Source organism: Hibiscus syriacus, unplaced genomic scaffold, assembly GCF_006381635.1.
Source record: "Hibiscus syriacus cultivar Baekdansim isolate YM2019G1 unplaced genomic scaffold, ASM638163v2 tig00113145_pilon, whole genome shotgun sequence".
In the NCBI taxonomy this organism is placed as follows: domain Eukaryota; kingdom Viridiplantae; phylum Streptophyta; class Magnoliopsida; order Malvales; family Malvaceae; genus Hibiscus; species Hibiscus syriacus.
Window position 1 is genome coordinate 1,516,063 of NW_024063445.1, and position 18,554 is coordinate 1,534,616.

Consider the following 18,554-nt stretch of genomic DNA (forward strand, 5'->3'; position numbering starts at 1 on the left):
ATTAGTTGTACGCGCCACCGGTGACATAATGAATAAATTTAAAAAAAAAATAAAATGGATGTAAAATTGGTCAAAAATCAAATTTTATATGAATATAAAAAAATTTAATAGACTGAAATTTTTTAATTATCGATTATATATATTTTACGCACGAAATTATTCAAACTTAAATTTTTAAAGATTAATAATATTCTGTTAATCATTGACATATTAAATTTATTAAAATATAAATAAGTTTATTGATATATATAATTTAATACTACATAACAAGATTATAAAATAATATAGTTGTTTTTTTAGTTTAACTGAATTATTTTGATTATCAAATTTTAAGCTGAATGATAGAATATTTAAAAAATGGAACATTTGGGCTAGTGGCTTGGGTGTTTCTCTTCTAACTAAATGACCTATATTTAAATCTCCCCAAATGCAAGTTTTCTTTGATTTATTTGAAAATTAAGAAATAAAATCAAGAGCGGTTTTTTGAAGCATTAGTGGTTTAGGAATTGTTTAGAATTTGTGTATGGTTTAGCCATCGGCCCCGCCTTTGGTTGTGGTTAATCTTAATGTTTTTCCACCCTTAGAGAGGGCATGGTTTCACACATTCTCTTGGAGGAGAAACATGCTTCCAAGAAGGGAAGATAGAAGTATTTGGAGGGGTTAGTATGTCGTATATTGGTATCGATGGGGTAAATGTTTCTACTGGAAATTGAGCCTAGTATCGTTTTTCTGATGTTGATGAACATTAATCTTTGAATGATTTTTTTTGGGGATGTGGTCCTTCAAATTTTCTAGTTGTGCTCATGATTCCATTAGAGAGGGCATGGTTTCACATATTAAATTTATTAAAATATAAATAAGTTTATTGATATATATAATTTAATACTACATAACAAGATTATAAAATAATATAGTTGCTTTTTTAGTTTAACTGAATTATTTTGATTATCAAATTTTAAGCTGAATGATAGAATATTTAAAAAATGGAACATTTGGGCTAGTGGCTTGGGTGTTTCTCTTCTAACTAAATGACCTATATTTAAATCTCCCCAAATGCAAGTTTTCTTTGATTTATTTGAAAATTAAGAAATAAAATCAAGAGCGGTTTTTTTGAAGCATTAGTGGTTTAGGAATTGTTTAGAATTTGTGTATGGTTTAGCCATCGGCCCCGCATTTGGTTGTGGTTAATCTTAACATTTTTCCACCCTTAGATAGGGCATGGTTCCACACATTCTCTTGGAGGAGAAACATGCTTCCAAGAAGGGAAGATAGAAGTATTTGGAGGGGTTAGTATGTCGTATATTGGTATCGATGCGGTAAATGTTTCTACTGGAAATTGAGCCTAGTTTTGTTTTTCTGATGATGATGAACATTAATCTTTGAATGCTTTTTTTTGGGGATGTGGTCCTTCAAATTTTCTAGTTGTGTTCATGATTCCATTGGCTATAATATGTGACAATCAATCATTATTCGCCTCCTAGGGAAGACGATAGGGTATCACATGCTTTTGAATTAGATTGAAGTCTTGTGGCAACCACAAGTCATTTTTAGCTTATTAATTTAGATAATAAATACCATTTGGTCCGTCTAGAGTTGGAAAGTGATTATATTTAAATTCTGATAGAGCGGCCTTGAGTGATATTTGATAGTTATTTGATAGTGCAGCCGAGGAGTAGGAATTTCAGTACGCCAGAAAGTCATCCCTCGCATGTTACGGTTTGGATTCGTCTCCCGGGGCTACCTTACAAGTATTACATGAAGTCCCATTTTCCCTTGCTGGCATCAAAAATTGGGAAAATTATTAAGGTAGATTATTGTAATACCCCGAACATCAGGTCAATGACTATAATGAAAGGATTTAAAATTTGGTGGTTTAATTTGAATAAATTGAAAAGTACAAGGATTGATTTAGGAAGTTACGTTTAAGACTTATTATTAAGGATGGAAAAATAGAGGGGCATTATAGTCTTTTAGAAGGAAATGAATTTAATATTAATATCTTTTATAGATATTTATTAAGGGTTGAAAATGGGAAAAAGGAAAAAGCTGGAAACTTTGGTTCTTTACTCTTCTTTTTCTTCTTCTCTTCCCCGAACTCCATAGCAAAGGTAAGATTTCTTCAAGTTGGGTTTTCCTTTTAATTTTGGGTTAGTTTTGAAGCCTTAAGTGATATAGAAGCTCAAGGAAAGCTTAAGAGTGCATAAAACTAAGAGATTAGTGATTTATTAGTGATTTAATAAAATGGGGTTTTAAGTGATTTGATGAAATTTAGTCAGCATTTGGAGTTTAAAAGCATATTTAGCTTGTCAAAGATGTAAATAAGAGATCTGAAGCATTAGAAGTGATTGAAAACATGTTTGAATATTTGGTGTGATTTTTAGTTTTAGGTGTTCTTTGGAGATTTTGGATGTTATAAGGAGAATTATGGATGTAAGTTAGTTTGGATAAGTGATAATGAGTTTGATGGCATGGTTGGTGTAGCATCCCAAAACCAGGTTAGTGACTAAATTGTAAGATTTTGGAACTTTGTGTCTAATTTTGAAAAATTAAAAAAGTTTAGGGACTTAATTGAAAAATTCTTTGTGTACGAGTGAATAGAAAAGAAGGGAAGATGAATGGACATATTATTCAATTGATGGGTGAAGGAATTAAATATACATTAAGAGTGTTTTATATAAACACGTGTATTGGGGGAGAAGGAATATCAGAGAAATTTAGAGCTTCTCTTCTCTTTTCTTCCTCCTTTTAACGTGAGTCCCATAACAAAGATAAGATTCTTGTACTTGATTAATTATTGCAATTTAGTACTAGTTTTGATTCTTGAAATGTTAGGAAAGCTTAAGGAAAACTTAAAGTGGTTTAAACCAAGAAGATGGATAGTTATGGGAGAATTTATAAAAAGAGTTTTTAAGTGAATTTGTGGAAAATAGTTAGTAAATGGATTTTTAAGTTGGATTTGACTTGTCATCAGTTAGAAAAAGAAGTATAAAGTATTAGAAATGAAATTATAACATGTTGAAAATTTAGTAAGATTCCTAATTTCAAGAGTTAAGGGGAGATATTGAAGATGATGATGATGTGTAATAGTGAGATAGGATGGTTTGTGTGAGTATAGATTAGGTTAAGGGTGAAAAAGAAGAGTAAAGGGAAGAATTTAGTAAGGTATTGGTAAATTTTCAAGATGTATGAGTATATTATGGGCTTGTAGTATCGGTACTGAATGAATAGTACCAATACTACAAATCAATAAGAGGAGATATTTGCGTGTAAGTATCGATACTAGATGAACATTATCGATACCATAAGGTAAACTATGACAAATTTTTCATGGGGTATCGATACCGAAGTGGTAGTATTGGTACTAGGGGTATTGATACCAATATGAAAGTATGGGTACCATTTTTAGATCAATATTCGAGAACCGAGAATAGGTATCGATACTAAAGTGTAGTATCAATACCACTATAAGGAAGTATCGGTACTGTACCTTAAGTACCGATACTACTCAAGTTAAAATTGCGATTCAGTGTTTAGATTAGATTATGTTATCAAGGGTTTATTTTTAGCAATATGATTTTCGATATTTATATGAATCGTATATTCATGTAGATACCGAGCGAAAAACAAATTCCGGATAAGCCAACAAAGTGAAACTTACCAGGAGAGAGATAGGATAATCACTTTGACTAGTGAGGCTAAGGTGAGTGCATGCTGTTAGATATATCATGTTTTATGGAAATAAGACTTGAGATAAGTCTATTTTCCATATTAGAATGCATGAATTCTTGAATATACGCATATGCTTGATATGATTCTCATATGTGCATGAGTACATGAATATGGGTATATGTGTGTTATATGTTATTGTATGAGCTACATGATCTATATGAATACATATTTGTATGGTAACTATGTGAAATAATATAAATGACCTATGGAATTAAAGGGAAAGTTGAAATAAATTCAATGACAATGATCTATGTGACTATGTGAGAAATTGATACAAGCCATGTGATTATGATCTATATGAATACATGTCTATGTGATGAATTGTGTAAATATATGAACATGTGAAATATATAAATGGTAAAGCCCATAGTACGTGATATGAGAGCTGAGGGTATAATTGGCATGCCAAGAGTCGAGGGTTCTAGGCGGTCCTTCGGGACATTTCTATGCGGTCCTTTGGGGCATTTCTATGTGGTCATTCGGGACATTCTATATGGCAATTCGGTGTATTTATACGAGCTGTGGTGACAACATTTGTGCACAACCTCAATGTACTCATATATATTTAGTTCTCAGTAATGTACCATGGTCTAATAAAATAATATATATAAAATGAATTAACATTCCATGATGTGACATGTTTTTATTGTTTATATGCACGATCATGTATGTTCTTGTTATGTGAAATATAAATATTATGGTAAAGTGATGAAAGTATTTAAATTTGCATGTTAATTTTTTCATTCATACATATATGCCTCACTAAGTCAATGACTTAGCATGTAAGTGTTTGACACGTAGGATCAAAGAAGTTGGAAGGGCACAGATAAGTAGTTGGGGCAGCATAACTCCGTCAAATATCAGATCAGAAGAAATTTTAACAGTAGGTTCTTTTTGTTATGGTAAATAGTATTGACATGTAACTAAAGGTTTAAATTTTGTATACTCTGATCAGTTGTAAACCTTTTTGTATTGAATTCTGTAAATTATTTAGCTTCTTTAATGAAATTTTGAATTTCTACATTATTTTGTATAATTAAATGATTTGAGACATGAATGTGACATCTCAGACTAATATATGGGTCAGATACGGGTTGAGGTATTAAAGTTGGAGATAAGAGTAAGAGATTTAGGTGAAATTTAGGTAAATATCGAAGAGAAATAAGTAAAATTTGGGTAAGGGTATCAGTACTAGAAGAACAATACAAGTACTGGAAGAACAATACCGATACTATAAGGTTAAATTGGAGGAAAGAGTATGAACACGATGAATAATGTGGATACTGATGAAAGTAGTATTGATACTGATATGGAAATATCGATACCAAGAGGAAGGTATCGATATTGTAATTGAAAAAAAGGATTCCAGAATGCAAAAATGGTATCAATAATGAAGTGGGTATCGGTACCATAGAAGATAAGTATCGATACTGTATGAGGAGTACCGATACTATTTAGTCTAAAATTTTAAGTTAGGATGAATTTTAAAAGAATTCAAAAATAATAGTACTTTTGAGTATTATTATTTTATATAAATGTTAGGAAGTATACTAATATTGTATTTTATATTGTATGTGTGATTATGGATGCTTGTGTAAATTGTAGTCAAATTCCTGAGACAAACAAACAAAAAGGCAAGGATAAAGTTGCAGAATAGTCGGTCTACAATTAAGTCATAATATTGAAGAATTCCAGGTGAGAGTATTTATTATGAACTTACATGATATGAGAATGACTTGTGATGAGTCAACCTCGAATGTTTTTATAAAATCATGTTTTACACTATTTTGAAATATTTTCATAAAGTTTATCAAAAGTTTTAAGAATAAACTACTCTAAATTAGATGGATGAACTTTTATATTGTTTTAACAAATATATATATGTTTCAAAATAAATGTTTAATATGAAAATTTAACTTAAAGGCCTATTGTATGTGCATTGAGAGTCATTGGTGCATTTCAACATACTTTGAGTATGATGGTTATAGATCGATTTTGTTTAATGCATATGTTGCATTTTCGTATCAGTACTATTGTACTTTCGGCACTATGTGTGCACCCATGGTATTCATAATGAGTTTGTGAATTACTATTTCGGCACTTAGGTGCAACTCATGTACTTTACATTCTCATTCAACATACATTGGGCAAATAAAAGGATAATTTGGAAAAATACTTATTGATAGGTATGCTGAGCATACTAAATATTCGCAGGTTATGTGAAAGAAACTTGGTTTACCAAGCTAGTTTTAAGTATTATTATGATTTATACGATTTAATTCATATTTTGATATTTTATGATATACTTATGTTTTGGTTACACCTCATTTATATTATTATGCCTCACTAAGTGAATACTTAGCGTGTGTTGGTTTCACGCGTAGGTAATAATACGAACGGAGTAAGGAGTGCAGCTGATATAATAAATCAAAGGTTGCTTCATCAGTAATTGTATGACAAATATGTCTACTTTTGATATTATTTGATGGAATGTAATATATATATGATAATGCTCTGAAATGTATATGACTTATGTTGTTGTAGTATTTAATATATTAGAACTTTAAGTTAATTTTACATATTAAAAGTAAATGAACGTTTTATTATTATTACAATAAAATGTTTTATTTATAGAAACAAAATTTTACTGATTTTCAAAAATGGAAATGTTTTAAAAGTCATGTGACATTTGTGACTTGTGTACGGAAACGTGTAGGGAAAATGATTGTTAAATTTATTAGTATCATAGCTATAGGTTTAGCCGATTCTCGGGGTGTATTTTACTTTAGAAAGGGTTTACATGCTACTAAGATGTCAAAGTTACTGATATGGTGTAATTAGAATATGATTGATGACACTCCTTACTAACTTGAGTTGTTATTATTATGTTGTCCTATTAGATGTTGGAATCTACGAAATTACGGAGAGCGGCTGAACATGAAGTTCGAGAAGGGTCGGGTAGTGAGAGAAATGAAGCTAATATTGAGCATCTGATCCAGTCTAAAAATGCTAGTGCACCGGTATATCAGGGTATGCCAGTGCTAGAGTATGGAGCTTTTATACAGGCTCTCGATGGAATCTTGACTCGATTTTAATCTACTCCACCTCCGTCTACTCCTCCAGCACCACGTATGTTAATCCCAAAAGACCTGAAAAGTTTGGGAGCTCCTGAGTTCCAGGGAGAAGAGGATAAAGGTCTTATGGATGTTGATTTATGGTTAAATAACATTAAGGTGATGCTTGAAGATCCTATTCAGATTCTAAAAAGCTGGGCCAAACTGTATCTTTACTTTGAGGATCAACTCAAGTGTGGTGGACAAATACTATGATGTATGTACCACGTGATCAAGTGACCTGCCAGTTCTTCAGGATGAGTTTAAGAACAAGTACATCAATGAGCAGTTTATGTGGTCGATGCTATTGAAGTTTCTTAATCTTAAACAAGGTGATAGAGCAATACATGAGTATAAAAGCTGAGTCATTTTGCTACTGAAGTAGTTCCCAATGACAAGGCTCGATGTGATTTGTCCATCGAGAGATTGAGACCTAAGTTAAAAGAGATGATCTTGGCTTTAAACTTGCCTACCTTGCAAGAAGTCATAAACCGAGATAAGGCCATCGAAAGAGCTCAAGATGAGACTTTAGTAGTGAAGCAAGGTATGTAGACGGGAAAAATAGTTGGAACATCTTTAACTTCCTATCATGCAAAGAGAGGCAAGGGTTTGAGTTCTCAATACAATAATAGAGATGGTTCCGCTACAGCTTCACAGAAGAATAAATAATCACAGTCTTTTGCTGCTAGCTCGAGTAGAGCATTTGGAGAATGAACTATCCATGTCAAACGTGTGACAAATTTCACCGGGGAGTATGTAGATTGCACAATGGAACTTGTTTCCAGTGTGGTGAAACTAGTCACTATGCTTGAAATTGTCCTAAGAGATCCGGGGATAAATCAGTGCAAACTGAGAGATCAGTAGCATCATCTAATAAAGGCAAAGGAAGAGGTAGATTCAAAGAATAATTTGAGTCAATCCCGTGACCAGAGACATGGGGAGTAGCCAAAATTTATAATATTAAAACTAATAAGGATTGGGATGACCTGAAGATTTTAATAGGTACATTCCATCTTTTTGATCAACTTGTATTTGTTTTGGATGACCCTGGTTCTACGCACTCTTATATTAGTACAAAGTTGATTAGAGCTAGAGGAATTCCTTTAGAACCAATCTTTAGTGAGATGGTAGCAGTAAACCCTATGGATCATAGTGTAAGGGTAACTCGGATATGTAGAAAATGCTCGAAATGATTCAAGGGTTATGTTCCCGAAAAACTTGATGGAATTACCTTTCGACGAGTTTGAACTTATTTTGAGCATGGATTTGTTGTCTTCACATCATGGATGGGTCGATTTTCATATGAGGGGATTATTTTTTAAGGATGCGGAAGGCTAAAAAATCATAGTAATTGGTGAAAAAGTAAAAGCACCATCCAATGTGATATAAGCTATAACTACAAAGAAAATGATGTCAGAAGGGTGTGTAGCTTTTCTGGATAACGTAATAGACACTCCAATATTGGAAGCGAGATTAGATGATATACCAATAGTTTGGGAGTATCCAGATGTTTTTCCGAAAAAATTACCAGGTTTACCTCAAGACCGTGAGGTGGAATTCCAGATCGATATTTACCCGGGTACTGAACCAGTTTCTATGGCTCCATATCGAATGGCTCCAAATGAGTTAAGAGAATGAAAGGCCCAATTGTAGGAGCTGCTTGATAAGGGATTTATCAAACCCAATGTTTTACCTTGGGGGCACATGTGCTTTTTGTGAAAAAAAAGAGTGGGTCTATACTATTATGCATAGATTATCGACAGTTAAATAAGGTAACAATAAAGAATAAGTATCATCTTCCAAGGATTGATGATTTGTTTATGTAACACCCATTTCCCGTATACATTTCTGTACACAAGTCATAGGTGTCACATGACTTTTAAAAACATTAATTCATTTGTAAAAGCCATAAAATTTTGTTTGAAATTTAAAACCAAAAAACTGTTTAATACAACCATAAAACAGTCGTTGAAACCTTTTACAAGAGTTATCGCTTTAAATACATTTTAGAGCAATTTTTCTTAATTTTGATTACATGACAATAATTTTTTCAAAATAACATGATTGTCCTACTGTTACTGATGAGATCAACCTTAGATTGATGATAGTTGCTCCTGCTCCCAGTACCCAACTAGTCTTAGCTTTTACATACGCGTGAAATCAACACACTTTATGTATATACTTGTGAGACAAAATATTAAAAAAATATTTCTATATATACATATGTATATCATGTTTATTTGGTTTCGAACTATTCCGCATCATCCATAAGGATTATATAAGTCCCTATTATTTAAACCAAATTTCTTTCATACCATCAACGTAAACATTCTTAGTATATTCAACATACATTTCTTTCTATACATTTTCCCATTATACTTTAGTAATTATTCATCAATTTTGACATTTATGGCATCCTTTCATGCCTGTTATGCACTATTATGCATTTCATTTATGGCATCCTTTCATGCCTTTAATGCACTGTTATGCCTTTTCAATTAAATGAATGAAACCATTTATGTCAAATTGCACTGTTAAGCATTTAGAATTTTACCCAAAGGCATTTAGCCTTTCATCTAACTTGCATGATTGACATCTTCCTGTCAAATGCACAACTAGACCATTAATCTTTTACTTTAGAATAGTTTCTACTCTAAACATTATTCATAATTTCAATTAACTTTTTCAATTCATTATAACTCTATAGTTTGCATACGTAGTGCCAATACAGTAAATTACCAACTTTCTAGTCATTATCATTTTATTAAGATGCACACTTAGTGCCTATACAGTCGTTTATCAACATATGATGAATTTCGTGAGTTGCACACATAGTCTCTGTAGGGTTATTCATCAACATATGATGAATTCCGTGAATTGAACACTTAGTGCCGAAACGGTTGTTCATCAACATATCATGAATTACATGGGTTGCACTCTTAGTGCTGAAACGATTATTCATCCACATAGGATGAATTCTGTGAAATGTACACTTAGTGTCGAAACGGTTATTCATCCACGTAGGATGGATTCTGTGAAATACACACTTAGTGCTGAAATGATTATTCATCCACATAGGATGAATTCTGTGAAATGCACACTTAGTGCCGAAATGATTGTTTATCCACATAGGATAGATTCTGTGAAATGCACACTTAGTGCCGAGACGGTTATTCATCCACATAGGATGAATTATGTGAAATTCACTCTTAGTGCCAAAACGATTAATCATCCACATAGGATGAATTCCGTGAAATGCACACTTTGTGCCGAAACGGTTATTCATCCACGTAGGATGAATTCCATGAAATGCACACTAGTGCCGAAACGATTATTCATCAATATATGATGAATTCCATGAAATGCACACTAGTGCCGAAACGATTATTCATCAATATAGGATGAATTCCATGAAATGCACACTTAGTTCCTATTTGGTAATCACCACATACATATATGATTAGTACAACATATAGTTACACAATTAAATGCACTCACCTGGCTTTCATCGCTATTGTATCCAAAATGGAAAGCTGATTGCTCAGGTACGTTACCTTTGCCTTTCTTTTTGCTTGACTCGGGAGCTTGATTTCGATCTACTCAAGCATCCATTAAATACATGTACAATATCAATTGTTAGTATATTTCCTAACAATTACACTTTAATATTGCTCAATGTAACCTATTATTAACTTTTCTACAACATTATCAACCTATCTTACAATTTCTGGCTCCTCAGTATCGATACCCATACCATGGTATCGATACTACCATACTCTGGTAACGATACTACGCTATGGTATCTATACCATTTTTGCATTCTGTTTTGAATGGTATCGATACCTTCCCTTTGGTATCGATACTCCCCCTTCGATATCGATACTTATTGAATTATTATCGATACTACTTAGCAAATTCATCCCATTTTAGCCTATAGTATCGGTATTGTTCTATCAGTACCGATACCCCTACCCAGATTTTCCATTTTTCAACCCGAAATATACCCAAATTTGGTCAAGTTTCCTTATGTTTACTCCCAACAATACTATTAAACTCTTCTCTACTTTTCCATACTAACTTTCCTTCATTTATCTTATTAAAACATCTAAAATCTTCCAAGAACATTGAAATCTAAGAATCGCACCACTTTTTCTAACATGTTCTTAATCATATCCAATGCTTGTAATCTCTCATTTACCTCTTTGACAAGTCAAATATACTAGCAAACATCAATAAAAACTCATATTCTAACATATCATTCAAAAACATATTTTTTTTTTCAATCTCAAATATTTCATCCATCTCCTATTTTTAATCTTATTTAACCCTTCCTTAAGCTTCTACAATTGTAATACCGCAAAAAAATTTAGACAATGACCAAAATGAAAATTTGGAGAGTTTGATGGTCAAAGTAGAAAAATTGGGGTAAAATTTTAAGAAATTAAGTGATAATTTCCTAAAAAGAATTTTATTCCATAAATATATGGTTTACTCTTGAGAGTGGAGTTTTATAGAAATCATATTTTTGGAATTGGAATTTTAGTAAAGAAAAACTATAAAGGGTTAAAGTCTGATAAGGAATCGGTAATTCGGATCGAATTGGAATTTTACAAAAAAATATGAAGGATGTTAAAAAATGGTTGGAAATATTATTGTAATATTTTGGATCATAGAATTTTGGTTTGGAAATGTGCAATTTTTCAGATTTAACCGAAACAGTGGAATTTAGTGACTAAAACGCAATATTTGAAAATTCAGGGGAAATTTTGAATATAAAAGTCAAAATAATTCATATTTGACTTTTTAATATGTAAATAATCAGATGGCTTGGTTGATGGTGAATAAGAATATTCATTAAGGGTGTCTTGGTCTTATTCCAAATAAATGAATATTATATTCATTTATAGTGGAATATAATTCAAACATAGATGAAATGCACTCAAAATTTCATCTAAATTTGCTATCTTGTTCTCCAACCAACGTGGGCTTCTTCAAAGGTAAGATCAAAGCTTCAACTAAAATTTCAAGCAATTTTCTTAGGATTTTGAATATGCTGAAAATATAAAATGTTTATTTGCGAAAAGAACTATCATTTGGCACCAATATTGCATGATAATCTTGCTTGATTTCAAATATCCCCAAATCTGGAAATTTGGGTTCACACTATGGTTTTTGAAATTTATGATGATTATTGATGATTTGGAGTTTGTAAGAATTGATGAAGAACCTAAGGATGGAGTTAAAGAAAACAGTTTGGATTTTGATTCAGGCAGTAGGTTTGAAAATTCACCAGAAAATATATAAAAATAATTTGGAGGTTATTAATATATATTGTATGGATATATTTTTGTTTAAAACAAACGAGGATAAATTTCAAGTTGTATACAAATATATATGAATTTTTAACCGAAGAAAGGTCAGAAAAATCAGACAGCAGAATTCAGTACAAAACAGATTCTGTTGGTTAACTTTGAAAATTCACCATAAATTGTAAAGAATGAATTAGAAGGAGTTATTTATATGGAAATATTCATTTTCGAGTCTAGTTTTCAATGGAAGAAACGGAATTCAATTCCAGTGTGTATATCAATACATAATATTGATTCTTTGAAGTTAGTGCGAATTGTCTGAATATGGAAAATTGATGGGTTATTGTATAAGTGTTGTATAATTAATATACTTTGCTGGAAAATGTTGTTTTGGAATTAAAATGAGAGTTAGATGTGATATGTGACTATTTTGGATGTTTGAAAAGATTTTTGGTTTAATTACAACATTTGTAGAGTTGGGGTATTTAAAGATAATTAGGCTTTTGTGAAAGCATTTAAATGGAAATAATTTCAATGATGGAATTATTGGTATTAAGAATTTAAGTGGTAAAATGGTGAAGGACCATTTTGAGTAAATTGGAAAAGTTAGTTCCAATACTAAAAAGAATTAATAAGTGTTAAAGTATTTGGTGGTGAATAGTTTGAAGTATGATTATGGAATTTATTTTGGAAATATATTTATGTTTGTACAATACTAACATATATATAGGTATGAATCTATATTTTGTACAGATCGTGATTTACTCGGTGTTCAAAGCGATTCGAGTATAAAAGAAAAGGGTTATTGTGGATAATAGTGAGGCTCATATTTTGGAAAATTATAAAGTGTCAAGGTGAGTGAAATACATGCATGATATTATACATGGATGTTTTATATATCATCAGGAAGACTTGCGATAAGTCGACCATGTTTATATCGGCATGATTTTATATCATTTTTTATAAATTGACATTGATATGTCAGAGTATGAAATTTAAATGCATTGATCACTGATTTTTGCATATGATTTTTACCATGAATGTTATTTCGGGTATGAACTGCCCCATTGTTAAATATTGATAATATACATTTGCCATGGATGGATCAAATAAAATAGACTGTATGCCCAAGTCAGCTATTGAGGGACAGGGTATAGTTGGCATGCCATAGAGTCCAGCAGCAGGCTGCATATTCGGGAATACACTAAAGGATACCTAGTGTATATGGTGGGTACGACTTTATGTGCAATACATGACTGTACTTAAGGATACCTAGTACAGATGGTGGACACGAACTTATGTGTCATACTCGGGATAGCACTACGGTGCTTATATTTGACTCGTGTACCCAGGGTCCTCAGGGTTGTATATTGGGCTATTGTCTATTGTTTATAGTTATTTTCGATGGTATATGGTTATGGAATAATGGCAAGTATATTGATAAAATAAGCTTATGAGCTTATGGAATTTAAATAGTAAGTATTTTGGTAAAATAAGCTTACGAGCTTATAGGATAAATGGTAAGGGATTTTATATTATTTTGATCATGGTAAAATATTGTTTATGTTAGTAAAATGATTTTATGGAAACTCGATTTTTGACATTGAAAATCATGCATGAGTTGTATTGCACTGTATATTGTTTTAAATTGCCTCACTAAGTTTATACTTAGCGTGTGATGATTTTCATGCGTAGGTAAAAAGCAAAGAATAAGAATAAAGAGTTCAAAGTGACATCAAGTATCGAGAGGTATATTTCAATATCAGTAAGACATCCTATGATGGATTTTGATTTAGATAGTGACATGTAATTTGATAATGTTAAATTTGTTTTGTTGAATTAATTTGGAAACAAATTGGTAACTGGATAGTGATGAAATGTTAATTTTTAAGAGTTTTATATGTAAATTTGTGAAAGTTACTGTAGCATGAACAGTAACCACATTTTTAAGCAAAAAATTCTAGAATGCATTTGGGGATCCGATTCCCCTACTGTTCATAGCCACTGTTCACTATTCATAAAAAAATCTTTTGAATTAAATTCGTTACAACAAAACTTAAATTTTATGACATGATATTTTTATAATATCACTTACCATTTTAAGACAAATAAATTTTAAATCACAATAGAAAATTGGAAATGTTTTAGAATTTCGGATAACATCTATATCTGTATAGGTATAATTATACGGGTTATGGGTGTTACATTTATTGGTATCAGAGCTACAGGTTTAGCCGATTCTAGGACTAAATCGAGGTTATTTTGAGTTAAAAAGTGTATACATGCCACTAGGATGTCAAAAGTTTCTGATATTTGTATATATACTGTGATGATGTTTATAGGGAGTAAAGTTACTATTTACTAAAGTATGATGATTCTAACTATGTTCAGATGTTGGAATTAAAGACATAGGTAAGAAAGTCAAAATTGTTGAAAAGAATATCGAGATTGAAATCGATGAAAAGGGACCCGACATGGCTTATGTAAAACACCTTGAAAGGGTGGATTGTTGTAAGGGATTTTTCTCCATTTGTGGAAGAAATGACCCAACGTTTAACAAACTTTATGAATTGGAAGAATTGATTAAAAAATATTTGAACGACTTACAAGAAAAGTCGAATCGGATGAGGATCCAAAGGAGATTTCTGAATTTAGTGATGATTTTGAGGTTCTCCAAGTAAGCTTAAATAAGTGAGAAATATTTAAGCTAAGAATTAAATTATTTAAAACATTGTTGATTGAGTAAGAGGAATTGAATAAGCGGTAAATATTATTTCCGCTAAAAGTTTAAAGAAAGTTGAGTTATTGATGAATCAAATGGATATGAGTTGGATTGAGAATATATATCAAGTCCATAAAAATGGATAGAGTTACCTTGTGAAGGTAAATATGAGGAAATGGATTGTCTAAGTTTCCATGCTGCAATGAATTATTGTTTAGATTGAGATGGATTCTCAAGAACTTGAAAAGTGTCAGATTCCTAGTGAGAGGAAAAATAGTAAATTTGCTTGATAGTGTGATTTTAGCATTAACTGTTATGAAGTTATCGCTACAAATTTATCAAGTTTTCTTATTGAATGATGTGAACATTAAGACCTTCATTTGAGATTGAAAATGTTTCAATTGTTCGAAAAATATTATTTTGGATATGGAAAAGTTATACAGATTTCCTTAAGAATGAGATAAGGAATTCTAAAGTTTAGATATTCAATTCAACTTGATAAAAAGTGTTATTATGGCATAAGACCATTGGGTCATGATACAGGTGTTAGTCGGACAAATAGTAAAGGTTCGATAAAGATTCAAGAGTTTATGTTATCGGTGAATCTTATGGGATCATCATTAACGAGTTGTAGATCATGTTGATCATGAGTTGGTTGTCTCTGCATGGAGATTGGGTTAATGGTCGCAAGAAGCAATTAATTTAGAAAAATGCAAAGAAATTTAAATTTTTAATGATTGATGAAAAAGTGAAATATCACTAATGTGATATCAACAATGGTTATGATTAAGATGATGTATTAAGGATGCATAGATTTTCTAGCTAAGGTGATAGATACTTAAGTATCTGAAGTAAGATCATATGATAATTCCATAACTCGAGAATTTCCATATGTCTTTATAGATTTATTATTTGGGTTACCTCCAGATCGAGAGGTGGAATTCAATATTAATGGTTGTCAAGGCATTGATCTTGTAATTATGGGTTCGTATCAACTGATTTTGATTGAGTTAAGAGAATAAAGAATCAATTACAAGAATTAATAGATTGAGGATGCATTAGATCGAGTAGTTCACATTGGGGGTGAATCGGTGTTGTTTATAAGAAAAAAGTGGATATGTGCGTTTATGCATAAATTATCGATAGTTAAATAGAGTAACTATAAAAAAATATCTTATTTTGAGGATTGATGACTTGTTTAATCAGCTTAAAAGAAGCAGTAATGTTTTAAAAAAATTGATATTTGAATGGGATATCAACAGTTAAATTTTAAAGAGGAAGATGTTCCAAAGATAATTTTCAGGAAACGCTATAGACACTACGAGTTTGTAGTAATGCCGTTTGGTTTGAAAAAAAAATTCTCTGGCTGCATTCATGGATTTTATGAATCGAGTATTTCAATTTTTCTTGGATTAATTTGAGGTGGTTTATATTGATGACATTATGGCATACTCGAATACAAAGATAGAGCATGATGTTTATCTTCGTATATGTATTCGAAATACTTAAGGATAAAATGTTATATACTAAACTGTCGAAGTATGAGTTTTAGCTATCAGAAGTTGATTTTCTTAGTCATGTTGTCTCGACAGAAGGTATAAAAAAATGTTCAGAGGTCCAAAGTTTTTGGGACTTGCTGGTTATTATCGAAGGTTTGTGAAAAAAAACTTTTCGATGGTTGCTTCTCCTTTAACCAAGCTCTTGAGAAAGGATGTTTCATTTGCTTGGACTGAGAAATGTCAAGAGAGTTTTAAAAGCTTTAAAGAATATTTAACGGAAGCACCAGTGTGGGTATAACCAGAATCGGACAAAGAGTATGTGGTGTATAGTGATACATCACATAATGGTTTGGGTTGTGTACTTTTGCAAGAAGATAGGATGGTAGCCTATGCTTCTCGACAATTAAAGGAGCACGAGAGGAATTATCCTACTCATGATCTTGAGTTAGCAACGGTAGTTTTTGCTCTAAAAGATTTGGTGTCATTATTTGTATAGTGAAAGATTTCACTAGTGGAAAAAGGTGAGACTAAAGACTTTGAAATCAAGTCAGATGGATGGTTGTATTATCGAGGAAGAATCTGTATTCCACATAATAATTAATTGAAGAAAGATAATCTTTCTCAGGCACATTTTAGTCCACTGACTATACATACACGTGGGAACAAAATGTATCATGATGTAAAGAGTCATTTTGGTGGCTGAGTATGAAAATAAACACTACTAAGTTTGTTTCTACATGTTTGACATGTCAACAAGTAAAAGTTGAATATCAAGTGCTTTCGTAATTGTTGCAACTGATTTCTAATCCAGAGTGGAAATAGTAAAGAGTCACTATGGATTTTGTTATAGGGTTATCTTTGACATCAAATAAAAAATGTTCCATTTGGGTGTTAGTGACCAATTAACTAAATCGGCATATTTCATTTTGATGAAAATGGATTATGCATTGGATAATTATACAGAGTTATATATCAAGGAGATAGTTTATTTACAAGGAGTATTAGAATGTTAATTATATAAGATAGGGATCCAAGGTTCACTGTAAGATTTTGGAAATATTTGCATAAAGCTTTGGTACTTGATTGAATTTCAATACGAATTTCAACCACAGATGGATGGTAGGTCAGAAAGTAATTTTCATATATTAGAAGATATGCTGAGTGCATGTGTGATTGATTCCAAGGAATCATGGGATAGGAAAAGTATTTGATTTAGTAGAATTTTTCTACAATGAGAGTTATCAATTGAGTAATAAGATGGCTCATTATGAAACTTTATATGGGAGAAGATGTCGAACACCATTAAATTGGTTCGAGTTAAAAGATCAAAATTTTGTTGGCCCAGATTTAATGAAAGTGGTTAAGGATAAAGTAAAAATAATTCAAGAAAATCTCAAGATGGCATTTGATCGGCAAAAGTCTTATGCAGACTTGAAGTAAAAAGAGATTGAATTTTATGAAGGTGATAAAGTATTTCTCAATGTATCATCCTGGAAAAATATTTTGCGCCCAAAACGCAAAGGAAAAATAAGTCTAAGATTTATTGGACTTTATGAAATAATACAAAGAGTTGGACTGATGGCTTATCAGTTAGCATTAACTTTGGAGGTAATTGAGATCTGAGTTAGACAAAGCTCACAATGTTTTTCATGTGTCTATGCTTTGAAAGTATCGATCAGAGCTTTCATATGTCATTTCATCAGAGGAAATTTAGACCTCACTAGATTTGTCTTATGAAGAAAAACCAGTTTGGATCTTAGCTCGAGAAATCAAAGAAATGCGTAACAAGACGATTTCTCTAGTCAAAGTGATTTAGCAAAATCATAATGTCTAGGATGTTACTTGGTAAATGGATGAGGATATGAAGAATAATATCCATAACATTTTCATATCAGGTTGAAGAATTGGATTAAACATGTTCAAAATCTAATGATTGGAATGATCTTCACAAAATTCCCAAAGTTAAGAGAAAAAAAATCGGAATTCAAGAAGTTGGAAGGACCAAAAGGGGTTTTCCCATAAGGCGAGGGCACATCTTATCAATTCGTATAACCCTAAAATAAGGTTACAAATTTTCAATGGAAAGTGGAATCCTTATAAAAAGAGGAGTTAGTGTTTTCATAGAAAGATTTAAAATTCGAGGACGAATTTTCTTAAGGAGGGGAGAATTGTAATACCCCAA